Below are 17,532 nucleotides of genomic sequence, written 5' to 3' on the forward strand. Positions count from 1 at the left end.
GATATTCTACTTTCTACTCCAAATTTGAAGTACTTAATCAGATTTTGATGATGGTCATTCGATAATAACAATCTTGACTCAAAACTGAGGTCAAAACCTCGAAAACTAACCCTAGGGGCTAGGGTTATAAATCAGCTATAGTTTTTCAAATCAATTTTAAAATTTCTTATATTTAACCAAAGTCAGTTCATTTGCTATTCAGCTGAAAATGATAAAAATTAAGTAGAGTTTATGATTATTTTGATAAATAACTTTCATGAAAAACTGATTAAAAATACCATTCACAGGGATTAACTTTTAATGAAAAGTTTATGATGATGAAGAAAAAAGTATCTTCTCTTAAAAAATTTACAAATTTACGATTTTACAAGAACCTAATTTCAAACTAAAATCTCTAACTAGGATCGAGTTTGGATGAATCCGGTTTGAACCGCAAAATTTTAGTTTATAACTTGCCTACTTGAAAATTGGATTTTATTTTCATTGATGGTTAAAATCTTTGAATTTGTTCAATAGTTTAATATATTAAACTCATTTGATTTGAGTATAGAAAAAGCTTTACTATTGATTAGAGATGTACCGAATAGTGGTATTCGGCGAACGGCCGAATACCGAATATTGACCTTTTCAACTATTCGGCCAAACGAATATTCGGCCGAATATTCGGCCGAATATTCGGTCGAATATTCTATTGAGTTTTTAATGAAAAAAAAAATCAGCTATTATTTCAATGCTTTTAATTTCATCCATATTAATGCCTCTCATGTTTTTTAGTCGATTATTTTCAACCAGATGATATTATCGGATGATAACTTATGAGATATTGTTTAAGGAGGGGTCTTTCTGATTTTTTAAATGTTACCAATAACTGAAAAGACAACAGATGACTAGTCGCTTCTAGGGCGTGTATCCCCAAATAGATTGCCTTCCTGTGAAATCTGGGACAAAACATGTCGAAATAGGTGCCAAGCTATTTGAATTTGCTTCTTTGATATAGAATTAGATGAAGGTCGAATTTGAGCAAGATTTATTCAAAATAGTTGTTGGAAAGAAGGATGATTTTTAACTTAAAGCATACCATATTTTCAACCACACGGATCCACACGGTCAGGCATTCGGGACGATTTTTGAAAAACAAAATATTGCAAAAGGCAAAATTTACGTTTATTTTGAATTTTTTGAAAAATTGTTATTGAACACAAAACCTAGAAGATTTTAAAGAGAAATTTGAGTTTTTTATTTGATTTTTAACAAATAATCTGACAAAATTCGGGAAGTTTTAAACAATATCTGGACACCCCAGCCAGAATTGACTTATCTAAAATCTTTACTGGATTTATGCGCAAGCTTGAATATATCCAGAAAATCTGGAATATACTATAATCAAAGTATAAAGCGATACTTGTCAGCATTCTCCTGTACGATCAACAGTGAAAGATACGCGGAAACACCTTCGATGTTTTGCTGAAACCATAAGTTTTTAATGATTTTGTAGCTTTTGCAACATTTTTTTAAAAATATTTTATAATTTATCCTAAGTTATTTGAAAAATTTCACAAGTCTGTAGTAGATATTCGGCCTATTCGGCGTATTCGGCCGAATACTTAGATCAACTATTCGGTGAGCCGAATATTCGGCTTAACGGTTTTTCGGCGGTATTCGGCGCCGAATATTCGGCCGACCGAATATTCGGTACATCTCTACTATTGATAATTGAAGTCTTTCAGAATAAAAACTTCTTGTATTTTGAAATCAAATAAGCATAATTAAGTTTGCCAAATTACCCGGATGTAACCTGTTCTAACCTGGATATTTAATTTAAAAAAATTGGGAAAGGTCCAGCCTGGAACGGTTTTTCAAATTTCGATGAAAAAAATTCTGATTTTTTCAGGATTGATTCATATTTTTTTTGGAAAATTAGAATAAAACTTAAATATTTTTTGTCGAAAAATGAAATTTTTTGAGCTACGTTTGTTTAAAAAATACTATTGTTTTTGGAGCCTGAAATACAATTAAAAATCTGGTTTTGTTAAAAGATGAAAAATAATGAATCAAATGTTTTTGTTTTGATTTTTGTTGAACAGTTCCAGGAATATTGTCAAATTGACCCGAATTTTTGTTTAAAAATTTGAAAACGTTTTTCAAGGTTTCAAATAAAATATCCGGGTATTGCCCAGATTTGAAAGACCTGGATACGTGCGGGAAAACTTCTGGCACCCTAAGCTAAGTTCACCAGATTTTGTCATTTTTGTGTGCTTTGTAATTTCTGTAATTTTTGTAATTTTAATAATTTTTGAATTTTTTGTAATTTTTGAAATTTTTGTAATTTTTGTAATTTTTGTAGGTTTTGTAATTTTTGTAATTTTTGTAATTTTTGTAATTTTTGTATTTTAGTTTTTTTTTGTCATTTTTGTAATTTTTCTAATTTTTGTAATTTTTGTAATGTTGGAATTTCTTAAATTTTTGTTATTTTGTTATTTTTGAAATATTGGTAATTTCTATTATTCTTAAAGATTTAGTAGTTTTTTAATTTTTGTCTTTTTAATCATTTTTGTAATTGTTGTTATTTTTTCTAATTTTGTAATTTTTGTGTTTTTTTGTTATTTTTATTATTTTTAACATTTTTTCATTTTTGTTATTTTGGATATCTTCGTAATTTTTATAATTTCTATTATTTTTGTCATTTTTGCAATTTTTGGAAATTTTTGTTATTTTTGTTATTTTTGTCATTTTTGTCATTTTTGTCATTTTTGTCATTTTTGTCATTTTTGTCATTTTTGTCATTTTTGTCATTTTTGTCATTTTTGTCATTTTTGTCAGTTTTGTCATTTTTGTCATTTTTGTCATTTTTGTCATTTTTTTCATTTTTGTCATTTTTGTCATTTTTGTCATTTTTGTCATTTTTGTCATTTTTGTCATTTTTGTCATTTTTGTCATTTTTGTCATTTTTGTCATGTTTGTCATTTTTGTCATTTTTGTCATTTTTGTCATTTTTGTCGTTTTTGTCATTTTTGTCATTTTTGTCATTTTTGTCATTTTTGCCATTTTTATAAAATACGATTTTTCGTAAGATCAATGTTTCATCCCTCAACGGTAGCCTTCCGTAAATGCCAGGCTTCGGATTGAAGTATCGTAGGTTGGTTTATTTTTTCCTCGGTTTTTGATCAACGACCCACGTCCTATCGAGACGTTTGTTGCAAACACGAGTCTTACCTGCGAAGCAGTGGAGGCAGTAGGAAGGTATTATGCATCACGAGACGCCACTTGGGAGAGAGAGACTCTACTCCAAGATCAATAACCAACCACCTCAACTCAACTCAACTGCAAGAAAGAGGTGCCACTCGCTCCCGTCCCGTGACTAAGTTACAGCGACTTTGGGTTGGAGCAGTGAAAAACTTTCAACAACGCGCGATCATTTTTCTCTCTTTTCCTTAGTTGGATTCACATGCTGGAGCAAACTCTCCCGAATGCACTCTTGGAGCAACAACTTGGAGCCACCGATCAAAGCGATCGGAGGCTCCCCCATTCGTCGGTAGACCGCTGTTACGGTCAGATCTTACGGTCGGTGGTCGGGATCGCGTCGTCGTCTTCGTCGTGTGTGCTTTTCCTTTCGTGGTTTTGGACAAACGTGTTCTCGCGCCCGCGCCTCGTGTGTGTGCTTTGAGGTGGACAACTTTCTTTCGCGATCGTTCCTCGTTCCCTGGGGAAGACAATCACGCATACACCGAAGGCGGACGGACTTTAGCGATCGGTTCGAAGTTTTGAAGCTCGAAAGGGGGTTCGTCGCTGGTGCGTTCAAGTTTCCCGTTTTCTTCCGCGTGGAGCACTTTTTTTTACTGTTTTTCGGATTTATTTATTACCGAGCTGCGCGGCGAGCCAGTGAGGAGGAAGTGAGATTGCGGGGAAGCGAAATTTCTTTTTGCCTCCCGGGTGTCTTTTTCGTGTTTTGTTGTTTTCTTTCCGACGTTCGACGTATTGTCTCTACTGTGTCGGTTGGTTGTTTTGAGGTTTATGCCGCGAGAGTGCCTCTTGGAGTGTGACTTTTACCTGCGTTTGTTGCTTCGTTCGTCCGGTCTTGTGATTTTGCTGTGTGGCTTCAAGTGTGTGTGCTCGATGTTCCCGTTGTGGTTGGATGAGTTTTTCCATTTCGGGAAGTTCTGCAATTAGCATAGATTATCTGATGACTTGCTTATCTAGCGCGTAAGCTGGCAAATCTTTGAGGTGACCGGAAAGAAGTCACTTTGTGATCGTTGTTAAGCTGTTATGAGGTGATGTTTTGCCGATTCGGAGAAGTTCAAGCAACCTGAGACGAGTGTTGAAACTGATATTTTGGATTCAGGTGGCGTCCGGGAGGTCTGGTTCTAACGAAAAAAAGTGCCTTAAAGCCTGGGGTCAAATTTTGAACCAGTTGTGCTTTCGGGGGTAATACGAGATCGTCTCAGAGAAAGGTGGAACCGAAAATAACGGTGCGATCGTGTTCTGATTCTGTAATTTCTCGGTAGAAAGTAAGGTCAATCAACCATCGGCCTGAGTGTCGTACCCTTTCGAAGGAGAAAGGTGCTGGTGAAAGGTATTCGAATTCCCGAAGCGAATTGGAAGTGGATTAATCATACTCTCAAAGTGCAAGTGTCGAATCCGTTCGACTACGGGTGTCCGATCTCTGCACAATTACTGGATCAGTTACGCTCCAAAACCTTTGCCTTTGGAAGCAAGAAGAAGACCTACTAACCCGATGCGGATCAATCCATCAAATCGTTAAGTGCCCCTGGCTTTGTTGACAAAAGCCCTAGATATCAACGAAGCCTATCCAACAACTCCCTGGAGAGGTTAACGATCAAACCGCCAGGTGGCGTTTTACTTATTACTCTTTTTTCCTATCCAATCCAATCGAGAAAATTGCAACCTCAAGCAAAGATCATTCAGTTTGCCCCGAAGAAACCTCAAAAGTGGAACAAATAATTCTGTTTCTGTGGGTTTTCTCCGATATCGGTGCAAATTGCGACCCCGAGCCAGGAATAAACGGCTTCAAAAGTGCAGTAAGACTTCAATTACTGTCCCTCGACCTCAGTCCCTACCATTCAACATTCTCCCGAAGAAGAAAAAAACTTGCACCAATAAAACGACGAAAATTACTAGTTGAAAAGTTCCCTCAATCTTTGTCCCTTGTCTCGTCTAAGAAGAAAAAATAAAATAAAAATAAAACCAAGTGCATTTCCCAAGTGCTTTTGCGCCCTACTAAGGTGAAACAAAATTATAGAGCACTTTTTGCTGCCACCCTCCGCGAAAAAAAAGAAGGAATATTGTAAAATCTTGCAAGTGCAGAGGAAAGCAAAGCAGGAAAGAAAATCGGTGATTACGCGTCGTCGTCACCACACCGAGAAAAGCTAGGTGACAGTGCAGCGAAAGAAGCAAAAAGTTCAAAATTTTTGGTCAACTTCACTCAACGTTCCCCGCTTTTTTTTCGCCTCCATCATCAACAGTGATTTGTTTTTGGGTAGTAAGTGAATTTCAAAACCCGACGCAGTCAAAATCCAGGAATCACTCTGGGAGGTGAAATAAAAAAAAAAAAACCTCAAGTGAAGGAAGAGTATAAACCAGTCACAGGATAAAGAAAAAAAAATATTCACGATAAAATTGTCAACAAGTTCCTTGGAAAAGCAAACAAGCCGCAGTTGCAGCCGATACGAAAAGTTAAAGTGCTAAAGAGAAATAAATAGTTTAGTGCAATAGTGGATTATACAGTTTTTGCGAGTTCATCTGGAGGCGATCGAGCTGAAAAAGTATTTTAACCTTCTTGGCAGAATTTATCTTGATAGTTAGTTGCGTTCATTGGAGGTACCGACGTTTTTTTTGGATAGCTGAAACTGTTAAGGTGAGTTTTAAATTTTTTCTTAGAAGGTATTAAAACGACAAAAATACCAATAAAACCCTTAAAAAAATATTCCTAGTCTTCGCTTTACTCGAGGTGCAGTAAATAATAAATTTTAAATTTTGTAGGACTGTAGGATTGATTAAATTTTTTCAAACCTTTTAAAGTCTAGTTTTTTTTTGCTGAATACACAAGCTAGGTTGTATGATTAGAAATAACTATAGCTCTCAGCTGTAGCATTTGAAATCTGTAAATTTAACACCTGTCATCATTACGGAGTGTAAGACTAACATGTTTTTAAGTCTTTAGCTCAAAACTTGAAAAATTTCACTTGGATTTGGATTTGTGCCTATTTTAATTTATAATTTATTTGAGATTTATAAATTTGAAAACTAAAGTTAATTTCTACAGACCTTTGATTTCAGATATTTATTAAGAAAATCGTTAAACTGTTATTCAGTAGGTAATAATTAAAGTTTGATTTTTAACCATCATTTCCGTACTATAGCCTTTTTATGAATTTTTAATTATTTTTCGTATTTGTTTCCAAAATCACAAACAAATTTTACTTATAGTTTTTGGTAGTAGAATATCATTATATCATGGGAGAAGTAAGCGATGATTTTTATACATCGCACGCGTTTTTTTCTGCTCCAATAAAAATAAATGAAAAATAAAAGTTTGAAAAGTGAATTACACGTGAAATTGTGCGTTTATGTTAATAATGAGTTAAATAGAAAAGAGTTTAAGTGGCTGCAAATTGTGGTGCAATCATGAAGAATTAAAAATGAAATCTTTTGACTCTGTGTATTCAGTTGGAGGATCTGGTACGTCTTCCGGAGCAAGCTAGGGATGTTCAATTTGAAGATGAGCGCTGAACTACAGTGAAGCTTCAGATCCAATTTGAAGATAAGTTTTTTGATTACTCATACGTTTTTATGTCCTAAACTTCAATTTTGTGTTAGAAAACATTAAAACATTTGAAAATTTAATAGTTGGACATTTTTCAAACAACTCGTGAAATATTCCGCCTCAAATATTATGGAACTTGTGTGCAAGTTTAAATATAAATATATTCAGGAATGTCTCAGAAAACGCCTTGATCTCTGTTTCAGAAGCTTTTCTTTGGAACAGTTTTTCTGTAGATAATTTTGTAAGGTAATATTTTTACATTCATTAGTTCGAGTTCATCATTTGCAGAGAGGTTCCGAAGTAAGATCACTACCAAATTTTTTTAAAAGGGTAAAATATTTTAAAGAACCTTTCGAGCTCTTAACAGACCTCGAAAGGTTTAATGTTCTATTAATGTTTCCGTTTGTTTTTTTTATTTTCAAGAGCGAGTAAAGGCGCTTTATCCTTGGTCTAAGACCAGAAATGATTGTACACTGAAATCCAAAACAGTTCAACGCGGAAAAATACAAGTAATTTTTTAAAAATCTTCCTTCAAATATATAAAATTATTAAAAAGATTTCTGATCTTAAGTTTTGTGATTTCTGTGTACCAAATAAATCATTTCCAGCCGATGAAGAAAGGCTTTAGTGATTGGTGAAGTTATTTTACAATCAGCATTGTATTTTCATCACGAAGCATTTTTCTTAGCATGCTTCCAACGATCCCCTTTGAAACGTATGGTACTGGGGGTCCACGTTTCTTCCTGTTCCTGTGTTCCAGATATCTCTGCGTTCTCTGCTCCATGGTATGCCCAACCATCTTATGTTTTTGATCATTTTAATGTTTTGATGTTAAAATGATGAAAAGCATAAAAATAGACAAGAAGAATAATAACATACTTTTATTATTCTTTGGGACTCAGACATAAGTTCTGGCTATGGAAGTACGATTAGTGATTAGTGATTAGTGATTAGTGATTAGTAGAATATCATTATATCATGTAACAAATAATTTTATTTCCAAAATCTTCCTATATAGCGCGAAATATTAACCAGGTTTTTTTTATCTAAACTCCAGACCAAAATCGATTCCAGTGTTTCAATTTTTAATTTACTTTACTTGAATCGATTCAAACTTTAATTTCCTTGGTTATTTAAATATTGAGGAGGTTTGTTTTGCTTTTTAAATCGAGCTCGCAAATTTAACGCAATTAGAAAAGATTCAAATTTTTCATGTAACTTGTCATTTGAATTTATATATTCGGAAATTGTCTCTTTATATTTCGATCAATTTACAGTTGTTTTCTGAAAACAGATGTTCCGTGGCAATCTGGCTTGAGGCTCAACAAATGTGTTTTTTTTTATTAAAGTTAAGGACCGTTACGTTTTGTGATTTTGGTCAATTTTTAATCCTTCCCACGTTACTTAATTTATAAAAAATCTGATTGGTTCGAGAAGACCCCCGAAAAATTATATTTGAGGTATTTTTTTTTCAAACAATCTTCAAGTTTTTAAAAAGTTTCAAAAGTTCAAAAATGTCTTATTCAAGAGCCTGTACAAAAATCCACAGAAAGAAAGAAAAATCACTCAACATTCAAGCATAAGGTTACCAGATTTTTTTTTTTTTTTTATCAAACAGGTGGACTGGTTAAATCCAGACTATTTTGTATTTAAACCTTGCAAAATCCAATCATTTGGTTTAAAATATTTTGACCAAAAATCTGGGCAATATCTGGGCAAATTTGATCAAAACACAATCTTCTCAATAAAAAAATAACTTTTTTCGTTAAATCCCACCAGTAGATTTAGAATAGTCTTAATGACTTCCATTAAAACTTTCATGGCTATTTTCATAAAATTTGCTTAAATATTTTGTTTTGGACGCATTAGTTAAAAAAAAAAATTCAATTTGACATTTCTTAAAATTTATTTTGCAAATAAAGTGAATCAACCCAGCCAAAATCCGGACTTTTTTCTATGAAATTCGGGCAACCAGGCCGGACCGAACTTCGCATGAATTTGGTATTACTGTTAATGTTTGCCTACTAAATTTTTTTTTTGATTGGATCCATTTAAAAAAATTTGAATTTCGAGTTTTGAACAATCAATCCGCATATGAACCTAAGGATACTTACGAGACGAGACAAAACGTAAATTTATAATTTAACAGGTCCTTCTGGCCCCTATATTGGAAATTCGAATATTGATTTTTTCAATGTTGAGTTCTATTCTTACATATAATTAAATTTCCAATTTTAATTCGGATATTTATTTCGAAATGTTGAAGTCTAGTTTCGTCCAACAATAAAATATTCTGTAATATGGAGCTCAATTTGGATTTTGTAATAAGGGCTTAATTAAGATATCCTTATCATCAAACTGTGTTTTCAACGGCGTATATTAATATCTTATTTTAGGTTTTATTTATAAAGTTCGGTTACGTTGTTGATGGTCAACTAAAGATTATCAAAGATTATTACAAAACGACAACGATCATTACTTTACGAAAATTGCTCCTAATTTTCCTGTCCCAAATTCCAGTAGATACAGATACAAATAAGGTAATCAAATATTTAAGTTGTTCTATTAGTGGTTGAAAACTGGATCCTATTATTTAGAAATGTTGATCACAAGGATTTTTTTTTATTCACATTACACAGTTCTTCTCGATACAAAATTATTGAACTCAATTTTTTACAAAAATCTGAATTTTTGGATAAATATTCAGTGTTAGAACGCTTTTTTCGATATTCAGGAATAGTTTCCATTGACTAAACTTAAAGTTAATTGGTGAATTTGGCTAACTTCGTAAAAATTTTGTTCTCACTGCTCAATCTTATCTGCTCAATCTGCTGTTTCTTCGATATTTTCTTTTTTTTTTTAATAACTTGCTCCTTCAGTAATGCTAGATAGAACATAATACTGTTTTAGTAACATTTAAAAAGTGAAAATTTTCATCAAAACATAAAAATGTTTACAATGTTACAGTGTTAGTTATAACTTAGTACCCATAACATGTGATAGCTCGAACCACTATAAATTAATTGAAAACTGGCAATCTTGGCAAGGCTTTGCTTCCGAAATTAAAAACTCATACATCTACCCAAAAAACAATAGAGCTGCTCTTGGGGTATTTCAAACCACATCTGATATTTGGCTCCTAACCTTCCTGACCCTATTTTTGGATTACAATGATGCATTCACAAACACAGTTTGAATAAAAGGAATTATGATTAAAAAGCTACAATTTAGAAATGATGAAAGAAAAATCAAAGAGAAGATTTTTTTGCGCTTCATCCAAAACTACTTGATGTCTTCTGAAAAGTTGTACCTAGGCTTAAAAGTTTTTTACAGTGTTGCCAGAATTAATTATGATTTTTTTAATGTTTTTTAATCGCCGCTTAAATCGTATTTCGGATTTTTTTAATGGAATTTTGTACTGCCTTTTTCGCTTAAAATTTCAGCGTTTCAGGCTCACCCTAGTGTTAACAATAGACTGAGTTAATTTTGATCATTTTAAAATTTCTCATATCCTGGGGTCCAAAAAGCTTCGCTTTGGTTCAAAACTGGTTCATGATTTATTGCATAATTTTTTAGTAACGTTTACGTGAATGAGTTTTAACATTTAGGTTCGTATGGGAAAATTAAAAACTTTGTATTAAAAATAACATCAATTTTGTATCTTCTAAAAATTCCCTAAAGGAAATTTTACACTGAGTAACTTTTTCGAAAACCGTACCTTCGTATCTTATTAGTCTAAAAAGTGATTAGCTGTTTAATAAGGGTATGGATTTTGACTTTGAATAACATAAATTCAACTTTAACACCGGTTGGGAAGATCCTTAGGATTGTCAGATTTTTTCAGCACGTATCCGGGCTGGACAAGTCTATCTAAAAACTTGGTAAAATCCGGAAATTTTAACAACACAATTTGAATTAAAACGGGTAACCGAGCCGGACCGGACTTTTGTCAAATTTTGTTTTAAATATCCGGGCAATCTGGCAACCTTAGCATAACAAGCACCTCAGGTGAAGTGAAATCCCCTCTTTTCTATGGAAGCACGTATTTTTTTGAATGAAGACATTTTACAGAAATGTTTTAAAAAAACTGACATATTTCTCAAGTGGAAAAAAATTATACTTTTCTAGCATACAAATATAAGCTCTATGGATCAATAAATCAGCTGGATAGATAATGTTCACACTACTAAATGATGTTTGAATTGTTCCTCAAGTTTCACCTTAATTGAAGTTTTTATTTTTCACTTAAATCAATTTTAAAATTCGATTTTACTTTAACTTGTTGACTCGAGGCGAACAGAGGATGCGTTTTTATCTACTTACTGATTTTCGCACCCATTGTTGCCATTCAGGTTGGTATTTGTGTTTGTTTATTTTCTGATAGCGACGACTGGCTGCGTTGCTACCGGATTGCTACATTAACGCACCCGGTAACAACCTACTGCTCGAATGCTATTTCTCGAATCAGGTTAGCGACCAAGGAATATTTAAAGGAGGTAGTGCCGAGGCAGCCTTGCTTTAGTATTAGTACCGCCTGTGACGTCACTGTTGCCAATGATCTGTGAATTTATATGGAAATTTTTCCTTTTTTAATAGCAATTACAAAAATTTGAAGATTTTTTCAACTTTGAAGGCACACGATTCTAGAAATATTATTGTTCTACAAGACTGATACTAAAAAAGTCGAATGTAGTAGTTGTTTTGCTTTAATTCAGACGATCGAAGTTGCTGAGGTATCCTAACTCAAATTGACAAAACTTGATAATTAGCTCAAAATTTTGCTTTAAATGTTGAAATCAGTTAGGTTTGAATCGTTGATAAAATAAAATAACCAAAAATAGTATTTTTCGAATCCAACCGCAATCTTTTATTTGAATTTAGTAAACCAAAGTTGCAATGGTTTTATTGGGGTTAATTGTTCTAAAATAGAAATTCATATGGTACACCATGTTAGATTCAAATCACGATGAGGTGCACTGCCATAAACTACCAATCAGACGTTTTGAAAGGGGAAAATTATTATTTTTGCTCGTTTCACATAGAGCATGACTGTGCATTCAATAACAAATTCAAGCATAATACACACTGCAGTCTATTACACACATAAAAACCTCATAGCACAATCAACTAGTAACCTTACAACATAATCCGAATCAAATTGGATTTTGATTTAGTTCTTTAATGTGTTTAACTTTGAAATTTTGGGTTCTACCAGTATAAACCTTCGACAGCTTGGCAACAGTGACGTCACGAAAAAAAATCCAATATGGCTCTCGGCACTACCTTCTTTCAATATTCCTTGGTTAGCGACTGTTGGTGCGATGATGGGTTGATAGATATGTTGCTAAATGTAGGGGAACATGCCCTATTATGCGCCACCTAAGCGAATCGCTGATTATCTATGCATTCCACGTACAAATTGTGTTAAGAATGGGTGAAATCGTTGAAGAAAAGTGTTTTCTACAAATGCCTATGATTTTTTATTACTCAAATTGCTATAGTTGTTTCAAAAACTTGATTTTAAAAAACCATATTCAAAGCCACAAAACAAAACTGTGTTGCAAATACGCGCCGCTGTGTATTCAATACGCGCCTAGCAGCCGAACACACCCGAAAGCAGCCGAAGACCGAAAACACACCAATACTTACAGACACTTTGAATGAAAAGATAATCAAAATGGACTGATCAAAATTAAAAAAAAATAAAAGAAGATTTTTTGGGCTGAATTCATGCTCAAAATATGGTTTAAGACTTTTTGTTCATTTTCAATGAAAATTGGCCTTTTTGAAAAACTAATGCTATTTTCAGCCTACTACGATTGGCGCGTTATAACGAGCGCGTGGGCCGTGATAAAACATACCCATAAAAAGCATACCATAGCGAGTTCGGTATATTTTTTTAGCATTAAATCGTAGTTTAGATTCTCCTCTATCGATGTGTCAGAAAATATTGTCTTATTCGTTTTTCTCTGCTTGGTGACACCTTATTGAAAGTGTTTTAAAAATTAGATCGAAATGAAGAAAAACCTAAATTGTGAAATTATCACGACACAGGTGCAGTTTAAGGAAAAATTCATACTTTCCATGACCAATCACAGCATTTAAAACGAATTGGTAATATTTTGCAAGCTTAAAATGTTACAGATTCTTCAAAACAAGGGTGGCGCGTATTAGTCACATGGGGCGTTATATGAACTTTTCCCCTACTCGATTCGAGGTTTAGCAACCATTGGTGGGCTTGGTCTTGTAATTGAGGTTTGATGAGGATTTCCTGCCGTGGAATATAGCAGCGCATTCAGCGCGATGAAGTCAACTAGAATTTATGAACCTACAATCTCGCTTCAAAAGTGGTGCCAATACCTCGAAAATTAGTCCCAAGTTTGGAACTCTGCTTCAAATTCTCAAAATTTTCTAACTTGTCGATAAAGTACAGACCCCGTTCATTTTTGGTAACATGTGTTGTTGAGATCGAATGTGGCAACAATCGAATGGTTTTTTTATAACTTTTTCATTTTTTATTTTGATTTCAAATTCAACAAAATTAATCAAAATAAATGTAAAACATAATATAATCACGATTTTTTTTATTTGGCTCAACTATATTAGTTTTAAGCAGAACAAATCTCTTTTTACTGTTTAAAAGAAATATATTATTCCAAATTTGGATGTTGATAAAATCGAACGGTTTTCCATAAATCATAATTTAAATTGCAGTGATTTTCAATAGCCAAATTTCAGAGTAAAAATTTAAATTTGTATTGATTTTGCAAGAATCAGATTTGTACTGCAAAATCTAAATCGCTTTAAAAGATTGATTATAAAGTTGATTTATTATTTAACAGTGATAATTTTTTTATTCTTTAGAAATTTGGCTTATTTGATTTGAGCATACAAATCAATACCAAGATTCATCAAAATTTTTCGTTGTCAAACTAATTTAAGATCGCCGACATATAAATTTAATTGTTAATTTTTAGTCAAAGTCACATATGTACAATTCAGCTGAAATTTACAAATATGAAGTGGAGTTTGAGTTTATTTTCAAGTTTCATTAAACAAAAAAAAAATAATTTAAATATAATTATCCACAAGATTTTGCTTATGGAATTGATATTTTAATTTTTTTTGCTTATCTTTGATGAAACATTTCATTTTAACGTGTAAAATCTGTAAAATGTTCCATATTTTCTAGTGTATCCAACATTATTAATATTGAAGCTTATTTCAGGAGCCAAATTTCTAAATAAAATTTTAAATTAGGATAGAATTAGCAAGAGTCAGATTTGAACTGCAAAACTTTAAGCGTTTCAAAAGTTTTTTTTTATCGAATGGAATTTGTTTTTTTAATTTTCTTATGATTTGATCGATTAAGCTTATTTGATTTGAGCTTATATTAATTCAAGATTAAAATATCATTATATTTCGTTAAAGGACTCATTAAGATCGTTGACTTATAACTTTTATTGTTAAATCAATTTCAAATTTTTGGTCAAAGTCGAATATGCACAACTCAGCTGAAATTTACAAATAAAAAGTAGAATTCCCGATTAGTTTTTAAGTTGCATCCAATGAAAAAATATTTTTTCAGCACAAATTATCCTCAAGATTTAACTTATAGAAATGATTTTTAAATAGAAAAATTATTTGCTGATATTTAATTTAACATTTAAGTTGAACGTTAAAAAGTTCCATATTTTTAAGTCTTTGTTTAACATTGCAGTGTTCTTCAAGAGCCAAATTTTAAAATAAATTTTAAATTTGGATTGAGTTAGCAAGAATCAGCTTTGAACTGCAAAATATTGTACGCTTGAAAATAGTGATTTATTCTTTAATGGATGGTTAAAACTTTTAAATTTTCTCAAGATTTTTGTAGATTTAACTTATTTGATTAGATCTAACAATAAGTTTTTTTTAATTTAAAGATTTTCTTTGCAAAAAACTTATTGGATGCTTATATCGAATAAACTACAAAATCTACAAAATTCTTGAACAAAACCAAAGAATTCAACCATCCAGGAAAGCAAGATTCACATATTTTTACTTAATCTTTCATTATATCAAGGTAACTGAATATTTTAAAGATTTAAGGGTCTATTTTTGAAGGCTACTTTGAAAAACTGTTAGTGTAAAAGAACTTATTTTTTTATTTATGAATTGTTTGAGAAAAAAAATTATAGAAAAATTCAGCCACCAAAATCCCCTCATAAGGCTGTTCTTCCTACGGCCCTGCCCCAAACAGTGAACGATTATCAGCTTTTTACAAACAAGTTTAGAATGTATTTTTTATCGTTTCATTTGCTTTTTCAAGTTTCAGCCAGATTGCAAATTCACTTCTATAGTATATGAACATGAAACAGTGATGTGACTCACATATCCTACCTGTTTTTTTTTCTGGAAACAGCGTCCTCCTTAAGATGGCCATTCTGCCCTTATCTTTCTTACATACGTGTTATATATCTATATTCCGAAAGATTTATTCGACAATTGAAGAGAGATCCATCTATTGGTTTTTGTTTGTGGTGAGTGATCACCGAAGTGTAGAACATAAAATACTTTTATTTTTGTCATTATTTTATTTTATTTACAAAGTATTCCGTCTCACGTCATAACTTGACGAACATCATTCCTAAAATTCACTCGGTCCATGGCAACCGTTCTCCAATTCCTCGGGCACCCCACGTTCGCCAGATCACGCTCCACTTGGTCTAACCAACTCGCTCGTTGCGCCCCCGCTCGTCTTGTTCCTACCGGATTCGTAGCGAACACCTGTTTTGCAGGACAGTCGTCCGGAATTCTTGCAACATGTCCTGCCCAGCGTATTCGTCCTGCTTTCGCCAACTTCTGGATACTGTGATCGCCGTAGAGACGCGCGAGTTCGTCGTTCATCCTTCGCCTCCACACTCTGTTCTCCTGTATGCCTCCAAAGATGGCTCTTAACACTCGTCGCTCGAATACTCCGAGTGTACGCAGGTCCTCCTCGAGCAATATCCATGTCTCGTGCCCGTAGAGAACAACCGGTCTAATGAGCGTCATATACAGGTTACACTTCGTGCGAGGGCTAAATCTTCTCGACCGCAGTTGCTTGTGGAGTCCATAGTAGGCACGACTTCCGCTGATAATTCGCCTCCGGATCTCACGGCTGGTGTCATTGTCTGCGGTCACCAGTGAGCCGAGATAGACAAACCCAAGCAACCAAAAGTCTCATATCTGGTTAAACTCGTGCCTCCAAAGTTCGAATTTCGCTGAACAAAAGTTCCAAAGGGAATTGGTATCGAATTTCCTCGAATGTGAGCATGAAAGTTACAAAAAGTTCCTCAAATAGCCTTCTGTGGACTTCAAGTTCCAAGAAGTTCCTCAAATAGCCTTATTTGTGACATGTCAATCGCACCCGCACATTCCCCCTTATTCTGCGCCGCGCGTGAGGTGACGATAGTCGAGTCACCCTAGTCACCCGATTCCAGTAGTCGCTTTAGGTGAGAAACGTCCTTTAGAAAGAACTTTTTGAGTTCTTATCCTAATCTAGTAGCCACCTCTGTCACATCGGCTGCGGGAAAAAGGTGACAAGACTCACGTGACTCCGACTCGACTCGACTATCGTCACTTCACGCGCGGCGCAGAATAAGGGGGATTATAAAAGTTACAAATTAGGTCTCAAATAGCCTTCTGTGAACTTCAAGTTCCAAGAAGTTCCTCAAATAGCCATTTTTGTGACATGTAATTCGCATCATTCAGAATAAAAGTTACAAATTGGGTCTCAAATAGCCTTCTATAGACTCGAAGTTCCAAAATGTTCCTCAAATAGCCTTTTATGAGACATGGCCGTCATTTCATGAATATGAAATGTGAACGAACATCACAAAAGGCCATATAATAAATTAATCATTTTTTGGAGCTTGAAAATTGTTGAAATGTATAATTTATATTGAAACTTCAACTCAAAACAACTTAAAGCTAACTCGCAAATGATTGTTTTTGAAAAGTTTTTGAAAGTTGAAGCAATTCATTAATTAAATATCAAGATAAACTCAAGGATTTGTATAATTTTATGCTTAACAGTTATAAACATGGAATTCCATTTCTTTAAAACTGATATTATTTTGGCGGATGATTGATTTATACGCCGTTTCGTAATGTTTCTTAGTAATAATCAACATGCGTCTTTGCTGCTGGCCGCTGGCTGCACTTGAGGGTATTCTAGGAAGCTTATAATCACTTCGAATTTTAGCTGTCGGTAAGACAACAACTAGGCGTGGCGTCGTGGCAGCGTGTTTGGCTATCATCTCGGTGGATCGGGTTCAAATCTGGTACCAGGACAAATTTTTTCCATCAGGTTGTTTGATTGCTTGAGTAAGCGAATCAAATAATTGTGTAGCAGAACTGGCGTGCGTGCTGGCATGTATCGAACAAAGTTAAAAACAAACTAATTAAGTAAAATCAATTGAGAGAGGTGATGGGAGGAATAAAGATGGATGCCGAGAAACCAGCAGCACCACATGGGCAGGTGGTGACCAAAGTAAGAGATGAGAGAAGAATTTTTTTGCTGATTAAACGTTTACTTGTGGGCTGAATAGAAGGCCGTTCAAATCTGTAATGGAACTTCAAAGTTTCAATAAGAACTTAAATTTTGGGCTGAATAAAACGAACTTCGGCACATTGATTATGCTGATTAAGCTGTGTTCGACCTTTTTAACGAGATTTTTGGTTGCTTGGGAACTCTTCGACTATCTTGGCCCTTTTTTTTGTCATGTAAT

At 33.6% G+C, this 17,532-nt stretch overlaps 1 protein-coding gene across 1 annotated transcript in view; it reads left to right on the forward strand.

Annotated features, from left to right (window-relative positions):
- The first annotated feature begins 3,539 nt into the window (after positions 1–3,539).
- LOC129751195 (uncharacterized) overlaps positions 3,540–17,532 on the forward strand; it is a 598,057-nt gene continuing 584,064 nt past the window's right edge. Inside the window, exon 1 of the mRNA XM_055746561.1 lies at positions 3,540–5,872. The gene's annotated coding sequence lies outside the window, so the exon portion shown is untranslated. The remainder of the gene's footprint in view (positions 5,873–17,532) is intronic.

Source organism: Uranotaenia lowii, chromosome 3, assembly GCF_029784155.1.
Source record: "Uranotaenia lowii strain MFRU-FL chromosome 3, ASM2978415v1, whole genome shotgun sequence".
Classification (NCBI taxonomy): Eukaryota; Metazoa; Arthropoda; class Insecta; order Diptera; family Culicidae; genus Uranotaenia; species Uranotaenia lowii.